This window comes from Cebus imitator, unplaced genomic scaffold, assembly GCF_001604975.1.
Source record: "Cebus imitator isolate Cc_AM_T3 unplaced genomic scaffold, Cebus_imitator-1.0 Scaffold230, whole genome shotgun sequence".
NCBI lineage: Eukaryota > Metazoa > Chordata > Mammalia > Primates > Cebidae > Cebus > Cebus imitator.
In genome coordinates, this window is record NW_016107545.1 from 2,886,505 (window position 1) to 2,899,144 (window position 12,640).

Genomic DNA, 12,640 nt, shown 5'->3' on the forward strand with positions numbered 1-12,640 from the left:
ATTTCAGCTCACTGCAAACTTTGCCTCCCAGATTCAAGTAATTCTCCTGCCTCAGCCTCCCAAGTAGCTGGGATTACAGGAGGACATCACCATTCCCAGCTAATTTTTGTATTTTTAGTAGAGACAGGGTTTCACCATGTTGGCCAAGCTGGTCTCGAACTCCTGACCTCAGGTGATCCACCCACCTTAGCCTCCCAAAGTGCTGGGGTTACAGGTATGAGTCACCATGCCCAGCCAGGTGATGAAAATATTTTAGAACTAATTTTTCAACACTGCAAATTTAGAAATTAAAAGAAAATATTGACCCTGGATAATGTTGAATTAATGAGATGGAAATATTTCAAATAAAAGAATATCTGCAAATATCACATATCACTGTTCAAAAAAGGAAATAACAATAATGTGTTCACCGTGTATCCATGTATCTCTTGACCTGTGTCACTGTGTTTGGCATTATTGTATGGTTGTGATAGGGATAGCTAATTCTTCCCAAATATTCTTTCACTGTCTTTTTTTTTTTTTTTTTTTTTTTTTTTTTTTTTTTTTTGGTAATAGAACATGTGTTTTAAACCAGATGACCAGAACAAAGACTATTTTTCTGGATACCTTGCAACTAGATGTGGCCATGTGACTAAGTTGTGGTCACTTGGGTACACTAAACGAAGTATGTATTATCTGGGCTATGCATTGAAAAGGAAGGGACAGGGCCTACTCTTCCCCGTGTCCCCTCCCTGCTGCAGTAATTGGACATTGGGGAGAGCCATTTTGAACCACTGACATCACCACATCCCCCTAGGCATGACTAAGCCACAAAACAGCAAGTGTCTGGGCTTCGGATGTCTGACAAAGGCAGCCATTAAACTGTCTTTGGTAAACTGCATACTTAACTTGTTTAAAGCTGTACCTTAATTAAGACATCAGTAGTAAGACCCAAACAAACCAGAAAAAAACAAACACCATTCCAGACCTCAAGAGGTTTAAAGTATAATAATAACAGTTACCCTTTACGGAACCAGTTTTATGTGTCTAGCCCTCTGATGATGTGCATCTCATGTATCATCTCATTTTACCTTCACCACAACTCTAGGATGTAGGTATTATTACTCAAATGTACAAAAGAGAAAACTGTGGTTTGAAAGATGTGTTTCTTTTTCTAGGTAGTAAGCACATCCCAGTATTGAAACTAGAGGAGGGGCGATGGAAGGCTGTTATGAATGATCAGTCTTCCATGAGTAAGGAGAGGTAGAATGGCAATATTTATGATGGGTATTTATAAGAGGAGAGACTAGAGAAGATGCTCCCTGATAACATATTACAACTTAACATATGTAACATATACAGTGCTTTTCTGAGGTGCCTCTACTTGTCCATTTCCTAATGGATGCCAAATGTTTCCAGGAACTCAATCATCTAAGTGAGAATCATGCCATGCAAGACAGGTGTCAGTTCACTGCTGATAAACTTGCAAAGGCTGGAAGTCAAAAATCTGAATTGCAGAGCATATGGGTGGTGTCATCAGAATCAGAACATAGATTGTCCAGTGGTGGCTAATTATTTGGGATGGATAGAAACATGGTAGAGTTTTGGAAGCCTTTAGACATAAATTAACTGTGAAAAGCAGGATCTCAGTCTCATGGGCAAAGGAAGCTGAAACACTGAATTGCTGGCAGAGGGCTCAGGACCAAACAATATTCCTGGAAAATACTTCTGAGTCCTTCCCTCTTCTCCACCTGGCCTCCAGGGCAGACAGGTAGCACTATTGCTTTCTTCTTGAATCTGGGGAAATTAAGGTCTAGAGAGTTGGAAGCATCTAAATCAAGGTCCAGGTGACAGTGTGGCAGGCCAGGTCTGACTAACGCAGGCCTCCATCACTACTGTTTGAGCACTGACTGAGTGGGTAAGTTAAATATTAAAAGCTAAAAGAGCCAGTGTCCTTATACAAAGGCTGGAACGTAAGAGCTTTGCTTAGGCCTTTCCTGGGCCTTGAAGCATGACAAGATAATGAAGGAATTCTTAACAAGACATGTTTAGGATTAAACAAGTTTTATTGGGGATCTGAAGAAACTCCCCAGGCCTCCACAAACAAGCTTTATTGGGGACTAAAGGACCTCCCCAAACCTCTGTGGCTTAGCAGGAGACAAGATAAGGGTAATCACCCCAGCACCTGGACCCATTTACATTAAGTAAATTTACAGAGGCTCCAGGGGAAGGTCTTCAAGACTCAGGTCTTAGAGATTAAAAGAAGTTAATTACGTATGTCTTTAGATGAATGCACACTTACACATAGACATATAGCTCAGAACATATATAACCTCTGGGAATCTTTGTAATTTTGAGCTGATCTGATGATATTTTCCAAGACTTCTCCCTGGAACCAGTTACAGAAATAAAATTTCTCTTCCTTCTCAGTTCATCTGCATCCCGTTATTGGGCTGTGAGAAGTAGCAGCCTGGCCCTCAGTTTGATCCAGGAACAATAGAGGTTGCACAAAATGACAAATATCCTTATTCCTATTTCAAGTAAGATGGCTTTATCTCTCTCTACCATGAAGACTGGATTTGTTCCTGTGTAGGGCTTATTCTTCGGCCACACACACCTCAGTTCCAATCCAGGTGACACAGGCAATTTTACCCATTCTTTCTTTACTGTGACAAGAGGTGGGAAAGGACATTTTAAACTAAGACAGGCAATGGTGCTTCAAGTGGTCAATTGTTCTCCATTGCCTTAGTGATGTGGGGATCTTGACTGGGGTTTGTATGACTGTGAGTTGCTCACCTTTTTAAAAATAAAGGGAACTAAGGGATTTCTAGGATAGCTAAGGCTGGCAGCTGCCATGGCGGTAAGCTCTTGTATATTCAGCAGGATGAACAATGAGCAAAAAATTCACATGCATTGGCTGGAAAACAAGCCTCTGAAACTATTTTGAGCACTGTTGATATTGTTTAAAATGGTGCATTCTAGGAATTTCAAAATATAACCATATAGCCAAAATTTTTTGAGATACCATTTTATTTTTTAATATATTAACTCATTTATACAAAATGAAAATGAAAATACAATAGTGTAGTTATTATAGTTTAAAATATATTAAAACAGGGAAAATAAAAATAATATTCATAAAAGGCAAAAACAAAGAGAAAATAAAATATACAATGCTTGTTTTGTGCGTAACTGTATTATTATATAAATACTTAAATATATATACGAATATGTATACAATATGTGTGTCTCCAGTCAGACCTACCAAGAATAAGGTCTCTAGTTAGCCTCTGGGTTGGCTATTGTTGGTTTTGAGTGAGAACTCAAACTCAAGGACAGAGCTGACTTGTTCAGAGCAAATAAACTTACTCCTGATGATTATTTTCTTGCCTTCTCCCCTCACCTAGAATTCTCTCCTTCTTCTCTAAATAAAGGTGAGTAATATTTAAAAAGAAATAAATGATACAAGAATTGCCAAATGTCAGCCAGTCCTATTACACCCACATATCTTGGTTCAACCCCATGATATTATAGGAGTTTCTTACTTTTCATTCAAAGAAAATTTCAATCCGTGGTGATGTAACACTATAAAGAGTTGATCCAAAGATAAAGAAGCGGTGTGGAGGATTTAGAAGAAAATTCTGGAGCCCATTTTAGCTCAAGCCATTGCCTTTATAATACAAATGAAAATAATATTCTTTTTCTGCTAGTTCTATACTGGAGCTCTGCAGAGGCAATGTTTTCTTTTCTTTTAAAATTTGCATAATTCTTAGATAGCAGTGACACAAACCTCTTATATTTGAAGATCATTTTAAAAGTCATGTCAATCAGTGTATTTAAAATTAAAAACAGTTATCACTAACATGAGAATTTAATCATGTATACTTTTTTAAAAAACTTTTTTTCCTGTGACAATAAGGCTCGTCCTTATGCAAAAACAGTTTAATCTTCTCCCACATAACAAAGGGTCTAAATTTTGAGGTACCCTGCTCTAGCTAAGGTTGTGACATCCTGCCTCCTGGAGAATGGTGCCCTGGGGCCATCTCCCAAACTGCAGTCCTTGGGGGCATCTGCCTGCTTCCTTTCCCTACAAGCTCTCTTGTACATATGGTTCCCAGGGCATGCAGGAAGGTCACCTGCAGATCAAATCTTTCTCCAGCCCTTCCCCACATCTGCCCAGGATTCCAGGAAACTGCAGTGCCCATGACTCCTCGCCAGCTGTCATCAGGCTCAATGTAGCCAATGAAAGGCACTGCTGGGAGATTGGGAGGTGGGAGGAAGAAAGAGACCAGCATGTTTCTTCCCTTTGCTCCATGCCCTGGGCTAGATTTTCGGCACTGGCCAAGTCTCCCCAGGCTCCAGCTCCCACTGGGTGAATCTGGGTTTCATTTTATTTTATTTTGAGATGGAGTTTTGCTCTGTCTCCCAGGCTGGAGTGCAGTGGTGTGATCTCGGCTCACTGCAACCTCCACCTCCCAGGTTCAAGTTACTCTGCCTCAGTCTCCTGAGTAGCTAGGATTATAGGCACGCACCACCACACCCAGCTAGCTTTTGTATTTTTGGTAGAGACAGGTTTCACCATGTTGGCCAGGATGGTCTTGAACTCCTGATCTCAAGTGATCCACCCAGTTAGGCCTCCCAAAGTGCTGGGATAACAGGCATGAGCCACTGCCCCCAGCCAAATCTGGGTTTTAGTAACATCATTTTCTTGCTTTGTCCCTCCAGCCAGTCATGTGCAAGAAACTAGGAAGAAAACTATGAGAAATATAGATCTCACCCTACCCATGAGGAGTCTGCAGTCCAGCAGGTAAATTTAATAATGTTTAACAAAAATTACAGTGGATATTCAGCTCAGATGGTACCTGTGCTCATACAGTCATTTGGCATTAAAAGAAAAAAAATGTACGTTTTTCCCCCAAAGGGACTGGGAAGTCCAGTACCCTCCCTAGGTTATTTACAAAATCTTGATGGTTTTATGGTTCCCTGGTTTCTTCAGTATCTGCATTTCAGATGCCATGTCTCTCCCATCTCACATGTCTACAGACCTAGGCTGTCCTCTTACCTTTGTTCTGCCCAAGATGAGAATGCAGGAACACCCTCATCCTAGGGACATTGACTCCAGTTGACATCCATTGGATAACACATCCTTTGCCGGTTCTCTTTCCTGTATCACCTCCACACTTCTCTACTAGTGCTTTCTGGGAGCGTCTCCCACATAAACCCTGAGAACTTGAAATCTCGTCTCTGGGTCTATTTCTGAGTGACATCAAACTGAACAAAATTCATCTCACACCTGGACAAGTGGAGAGGAGCATCTTCCCAGTACAATCTCATACTGGAGGGGAAATTACGGTACAGAGAAAATGCTCTTGAAATTAATGCCTTTTTAATGTCCAATTTTCCGGGCTCTCCCATTTCAATCCTTTGATATCCTCAAGATTTGCCGGATTACCAGTGGTCAGCACCTCACTTTGGAAAGGGGGAGAACTTGCCTTCTGTCATTTTCTGAGTCCTGAAAGAATCTGTACATAACAACTTGTCAAAGATATCAAGAATAACATAACACATGGCCATGCACACAAGGTAGAGTTTGGAAATAAAACATTCTGAATACTGCTGATGTCTTCTGGGTGCACTTCAATTTTCTTCTCCCTTGCTTTCCCTTGACGTAACCACTGCCCTAAATTCTGTTTTAATCATTCTCAGGGCTTCCTTCAATAAGGAGTTTAGTTTTTTTTGGCAAGAGAGCATGAAGACATTATCTACAACACCATCTGCAATAATTCATAAAGCAGAGGTTTCACATTTAGACTCACAGTTATCAGATCTAATGGGTACTAATGTTTCCAGTAAATATAATCTATTTCATTACATTTTACATTACTAAGTCTAATACATCATTTGCCAGTAGGAGCATTGAAAACTTAAGACTTTAAAAGAAAGTTCCATATCAAGTCTGTCACTCTAATGTAGAAGTCCAGCATCCACTTTTGTATTGCCTCCTTTCAAATAACTTGTTTTTCATAATTCATGTTTACTTGAAATGTGACAAGGTGCTTGTTTCTGTCCAGAAAGGTTTGCTTGAATACAAAGGAAATATATTTTCTATAATTATAGGTTTTGATCGTGCTAATTTATGTACATTATCTTCTAGCAAAACATTATTTGGCAGCACATTTGATAGGGGAAAGGAACTAAAGGTATTTTAGGGGGGGCAGTCAGTGTTTACAGAAGTAACTGAAATGTGTGATGAAGTCAAAGAAAAGTACCAGGATAATTCACATCACTCAATTCAGCAAACACATCAGCTTATGTTCAGTGGTGATTATTGGCATGTAACTTGCAAAACATAATGTTTGGGGAGAAAGCATACACTTATTTTGTAAATACAGGCAGGTAAATTGGAAGCTCTGTGAAATATCTGAGTTCATACTTTTTGGGTGTGTCTTGAGAATAAATGGGATGCATTGACTTCCATCCTTTCTTTCTAACTCACCTAGGACGTTACGTGGTAAGAGATCACATGGGAATGTGTCTTATGCTGGAGAAAGTGACACCTGTCATTCTATGCAGGGACATTGAATACCTTTGAAGGGAAGTGGAAACATCTTCAAAGTACCTGGGTATCAAAGAAAAAAATATTTGCTTAAGCCTCAGAGAATGTAACAAACACTTCATTTAGAAAGTATCTGACACTAAAACTAATAATCCACCTTAGAAAATAGAACATTGCCTTTTAACATCATCTCGTTTAGAGAAACACCGAACAGGAATGGAGATCTACAGAGTTTTGAGAGAAATTGTTTGAACGCTTCAATCACGACATCAAACAGTGTTTCATGTTCAGAAGCTAAGGTATATACTCTGACCAATTAATCCTTTAGACCTGAAAAATACTATCCTTTGAAAAACACGTAAAAACAATATCATCATTCAGCAGTCAATTTTTGAACTATCTGTCTAGGCTGCCGTGGCCAATATTTTATTTACTTTGAGATAGCATCCAAATAGGAGGCACAGCACCCTCTCTAATTAAAATGGAGCACACTAAATGTTCTATTTCCTGAAGTGAAAGGTATCACAGGGCTCAGTGGAATGGCTGTGTGACTGAGATCAGCACTGTCTGTAAAGTCTGAGAGTTATCTCAAGCTTCCTCTCTGGGCAAATGCCTGGGGGCATCTCCAAGCCACAGGGCTGGGTGGCTCCACCTCCATCTGCCCCTTGAGTGTGGCATATTCAGGTAGGGGCTGCTGAACTGGGGGTAGGGACATGGCCAATCTGCCTGCCCAGTGACCTCTCCATGTTGGCTGCCGCTCACTGACCTGTGCAGGCAGAGGGCCACCTTTCTTTCCCAGCATTCTCTCTGCCTGGTGGAGGTGTTGTGGGGGGGTTTCCTTCTTCATCTTAGCATGGGAAAAAAAGGTATTGCTCAAGAGAAGATGAGGCTGCTGGTGTTCTGGGCTTCTGTGCATGGACTCTTCTGTGCTTGTGGGTGGTTACACATCTGGAATTCTATTTGGGCGAACAAATACTGATCATGTCCAGTTTCACTCCACTTTCCCAATGCCAGTGTCGCCATCATTTCCATGCAATTCCCATCCTGGTGTCAGCGACTTACTCATGGATCAGGCCATCAGAGGCGAGTGAAGGCCCAGATGATTCTATTTCTTGACGTGACAAGCTGTTTCTTTTCTTTTCTTTTTTTTTTTTTTTTCCAGTGGTGGAATGCTAATATAAGATTACAGAAACTGTCATGTATTTCAAATGCTTACATCCTCTAAATTAATACTTTAAATATATGAATGTATGTGTATGTGCTTGTACTGGAAACATTTTTTTGTTGTTGTTTTGTTTTGAGTCAGAGTCTTGCTCTGTCGCCAGGCGCCAGGCTGGAGTGCAGTGGTGCGATCTTGGCTCACTGCAACCTCCGACTCCTGGGTTCAAGCAATTCTCCTGCCTCAGCCTCTGGAGTAGCTGGGACTACAGGTGTGCACCACCATGCCCAGCTAATTTTTGGATTTTTTGGTAGAGATGGGGTTTCACCATGTTGGCCAGGATGGTCTTGATCTCTTCACCTCGTGATCTGCTCGCCTCAACCTCCCAAAGTGCTGGGATTACAGGTGTGAGCCACCGCGCCCGGCCACTGGCAACACTTAATTACACCACCTAACACATAGTGATTCACAGTGCACTGCAGATTTTGCTGTCAGGTCCTGTGTGTGTGTTTTAAGGCTGGTTTATGGCTGCTGGCTGTCTTTTTTCCATCCTTCTGGGGACTCAGTCTCCCTGGCAGATAACGCTGTGAGTCATCTTCAAGATTCTTCTTGAATGACAGATCCCACCCCAAGTGGCCCTCCTGGCATCTGCCCACAGTTCCTGCTCTGGGGAATTGACCATTTTAATTCTTTCTGCCTTGGTCAGAAGCATAGCTTTGTAGTCAGAAAGGACTGGGTTTCCTTCTCACAGCTGTGGATACTAGCTGTGTGTGACCTGAGCCAAATCAACTTTTCTCCTCTTCTCATTTGTAAAATAGGTATAACAATAATCTGTGCTTCTGTGCATGAACTTTTCTGTGCTTGTGGGTATCTATCCATCCTGGTATAGACTATCTAATTTATTCAGTCCAATAGTTATTAAAATAGATGTGCAATAACTACACTGATTTAAATAATAATAATAGGCGTTATACATCTATTTTAATAATTGCTGGATGAATAAATATGATAATGCATATTAAACAATTAGCACAGTACCTGTTATTTAATTTTTGCTCAATTATTATATTATTAAAAATTAGCACAATAATATTCAAATAGTAATAGTAATTATTCTAAGTATATATTATATGTATTTTACATTTATAATATATATTTGCAAGTGTGCATCTGTATATATAAACACACATTATGTATTTATAAATTATATATATAAACATACAAATATCTTATGACTTTATGAAGATCAAGAACTAACCCTACCAAAATTCTTAGTAGAGTAATATGCATGAAGGTAGAATTGGTAGGCTATTTGTATCGAGAACTTAGTTAATTTAAGAAAAGAAAATGGATATTCTTTTTCCAAAGCATCAACCCTGCTTTAAAACTAATTAGTTGGTTCAATACAATAATATTGTATTGATGATATCTATATATTTTTTAGCATATTCTCACTTCGAATTAAAGGAAAGGTCCATTATAATCACCTGAAGGATAAAAATAAATATCAGGCTGGACATGGTGGCTCAAGCCTGTAATCCCAGCACTTCGGGAGGCCAAGGCAGGTGGATCATTTGAAGTCAGGAGTTTGAAACCAGCCTGGCCAACATGGCAAAACCCTGTCTCTACTAAAAATACAAAAATTAGCCAGGCAAGATGGCTCATACCTGTAATCCCAGCTACTTGGGAGGCTGAGGCAGGAGAATCATTTGAACCCGGGAGGCGGAGGTTGCAGGTGAGCAGAGACAGTGCCACTGAACTCCAGCCTGGTGACAGAGGGAGATTCTGTCTCAAAAACAAAATCAATTATGAAACATAATACCAGCCGGATTTTCTTTTTCTTTCTGGAGGGATCAAAGTAATTCATCAGAGCACATGATCTGTGTTTTAATATCTCAAATTGTGTAAAGCTAATGTAATAATTGCTGATTTGAACCAGGAATGAGTTTGCTGCCGTACGTCTCCAGTCTCACACACAAGCATGGCACTGGCTTTGTAATAAAAGTGTCCTTTATAACAACCTCATGGCCTGTAATTTAGTTGTGGGCCATCACAGTCATCCTAACTGGGTAGCTTTTTCTTTAGAGTTCCAAGAATGAGACAGGAAAACATAGGACAGATGATGGGCAGAGAGGTGTGTGTTTTCCCATGAGTTATCACAAATGAATGAGATAGGGTGCATTTGCCAATGCAAAGGGCTCTGATCTTTTGGAAGTCATGCCCTGGTTGATGACATAAATAAATGTTGCTGATATTTTCCTCTATATGTTCACATACAATAGGATGTCAAAATATCCCCATTCTGACAATGTCCCAAGGCCAGTAACAAAGCAAGAGTTGCCAAGGAGCAGTCCTCTCTTCCTGGCAGGGTCCTCAGGAATACCTGGCCAGGACCTGCCTAGAGAGGATGAGTGGGTTCTTAATGTTACTGGAAAGAGGTCCAGATCCAGACCCCAAGAGAGGGTTCTTGGATCTCGCACAAGAAAGGATTCAGGAGGAATCCACAGAGTAAAGTGAAAGCAAGTTTATTAAGAAAGTAAAGGAATAAAAGCATGGCTACTCCATAGACACGGTGCCCATTTTTATGGTTATTTATTGAGATTTGCCAAACAGGAGGTGGATTATTCATGCCTCCCCTTTCCAGACTGTACAGGGTAGCTTTCTGACATTGTCACGGCATTTGTAAACTGTCATGCTGCTAGTGAGAGCGTAGCAGTGAGGATGACCAGAGGCCACTCTTGTTGCCATCTCCGTTTTGGTGACTTTCAGCCAGCTTCTTTAATGCAAGCTGTTTTATCAGCAAGGTCTTTACTTGCTGTGCCTTAAGTGAGAAACGCGGGTTGTAGTGAAAGTTGTTCAGGGTGTACAACGACTGGCGACACAAGGGGGAGGATTGACATAGAAATCCAGCCTGTCCTGCTCACCACCCCGTCCCTCAGTGGAAAGGAAGTCTTAGCTTTGTACAACAGGAGCCCCAGGCTGTGGCCACCCAGGGACGCAACTTCCTCTTTCAGTACAAAGGCCTAGCATAGCTTAGGGGTGATCTTGTTGAGATAAAATAAACAAATTTACTTTTTCCTATTTAACCTCACTAGGTTCTTTCAGTTAACACGATCACACACACACATACACACACACACACACACACACTTCTCCTATGATTTATGATTTTATATGATTTTACCCACATCTTAAAGACCTCCATGGACCCTGTGTTATGAAACTCTGGATAATGTTTTCTCTTCATTCTTATCTAAGTCAGAGAACAGAACTCACAATATGCTGAGGTCTATTCCTGATCTAGAGTTTCCTGGAAACGATGATTTGGGGTCTGCTGAGACCAGTGAGAAGTGATAACAGGTGGTAGAATGAATGTGAAAACACGTAGACATCAAAGAGAAGCACTCAAGGCACTTGTTTATATGAGACCACTTCACGAGAGAAAAGGAAATAGAGGAAAGCAGACACGGAGACCACCGCTGGGTACGACACAGAGCACGGCAACGTCACCAAGGTCCAGAGTTCACAGCGACGGCTGTCAGCTACACCCACACACATACGTACATATAAACACAGGCACACGCACACAGGCACATGCACAGGGACAGGCAGAGACACACACACATGCACACACGGAAACGGACACAGGCACACCCAGAGGTACACACACAGTGCCCATGCACACACACAAGCAATGCACTTGTACACAGAGAGGCACACACAGGCACACGCAGGCACACGCACATGCACACACAGAGCACACACACACAGAGGCACACATCTACATGCTCACATACTTGCTTTCCTCAGCTTAAATTGCTTTTTGGTCCTACCCCTATTTATAAGGATGAAAAGGGGGCTTAATGCTTAAAAAGGCATGAGTTTTGGTCATATAATCGGAACCATGTGTATGCTATTTTCCAGTATCATCTGTCAAAAGCAAAAGTTTTGCTCTTTTAATTATTACAGCACCTGGAACAGCGGCTTCTCTCTCTCTCTCTGTCTCTTTCCCTTTCCCTCTCTCTCTCTCCACCTGTCTCTCTCCACCTGTCTCTCTCTCTCTCCCTCTGATATGGTTTGGCTATGTCCCCACCCAAATCTCATCTTGAATTATGGCTCCCATAATTCCCATGTATTGTGGGAGGACCTGGTGGGAGATCATTCAAACATGGGGGTGATTTCCCTCACACTGTTCTCTTGATAGTGAAAAAGTCTCACAAGATCTGATGGTTTTATAAGGGAAAACCCCTTTTGCATGCCTGTCTGATTCTCTCTTGCCACAGCCATGTAAGAAGTGTCTTTCGCCTTCCACCACGATTATGAGTCCTCCCTAGCCACGCGGAACTGTGAATCCATTAAACTTCTTTTACTTTATAAATTACCCAGTCTCAGGTATGTCTTTATTCAGCAGCATGAAAACAAACTAATACACCCTCTCTCTTTCCCATTCACCTTGTCGGAGGCTGTAGTGTAGAAAGACATTCCACTGGACTCACCCACACATTTAAGCCTGCTCAGGGAGTCACAAATAAGACCCAGCATGAGGCAGCAAACACTGAAAGGAAAACATTCCTTTCCTCCTGAGGGTAGGCTTTGTAGGGCAAAGAGGCACACCTCCCTACAGGGCCTGCAAGTAAACCCAATGTGCTAAGAGACTTAAACCCATAGTTTGTGCTGGTGGAATTATTTTGGCCTGGACTCCACCCACTGTGGTGTTGGGGTCACCACGGCATCCCTACAGTTTAGAGAAAGGTGTGTTTAGAGTCTCCTTAACGGTGCTGATGGCATTAAGGGTCTAAAAACATTCCAGAGCAACTTCATAAATTAAAACACACAAAACAAAACAAAAAGCATCTAGGAACAGAGCAATGGAGGGGAACTGGAATCTTCCCAAAAGATTCTCTGTGATGGAGGCACCCAGTTGCAAGGTGAATCCCAGACCTATT

At 41.3% G+C, this 12,640-nt stretch overlaps 1 long non-coding RNA gene across 1 annotated transcript; it reads left to right on the forward strand.

Moving 5' to 3' along the window:
- Positions 1–1,555: 1,555 nt before the first annotated feature.
- LOC108281713 lies at positions 1,556–4,779 on the forward strand. Its single transcript, XR_001816083.2, has 3 exons — positions 1,556–1,750; positions 3,387–3,413; positions 4,705–4,779. It is a non-coding gene; the product is annotated as an uncharacterized LOC108281713 (long non-coding RNA).
- Positions 4,780–12,640: the final 7,861 nt, after the last annotated feature.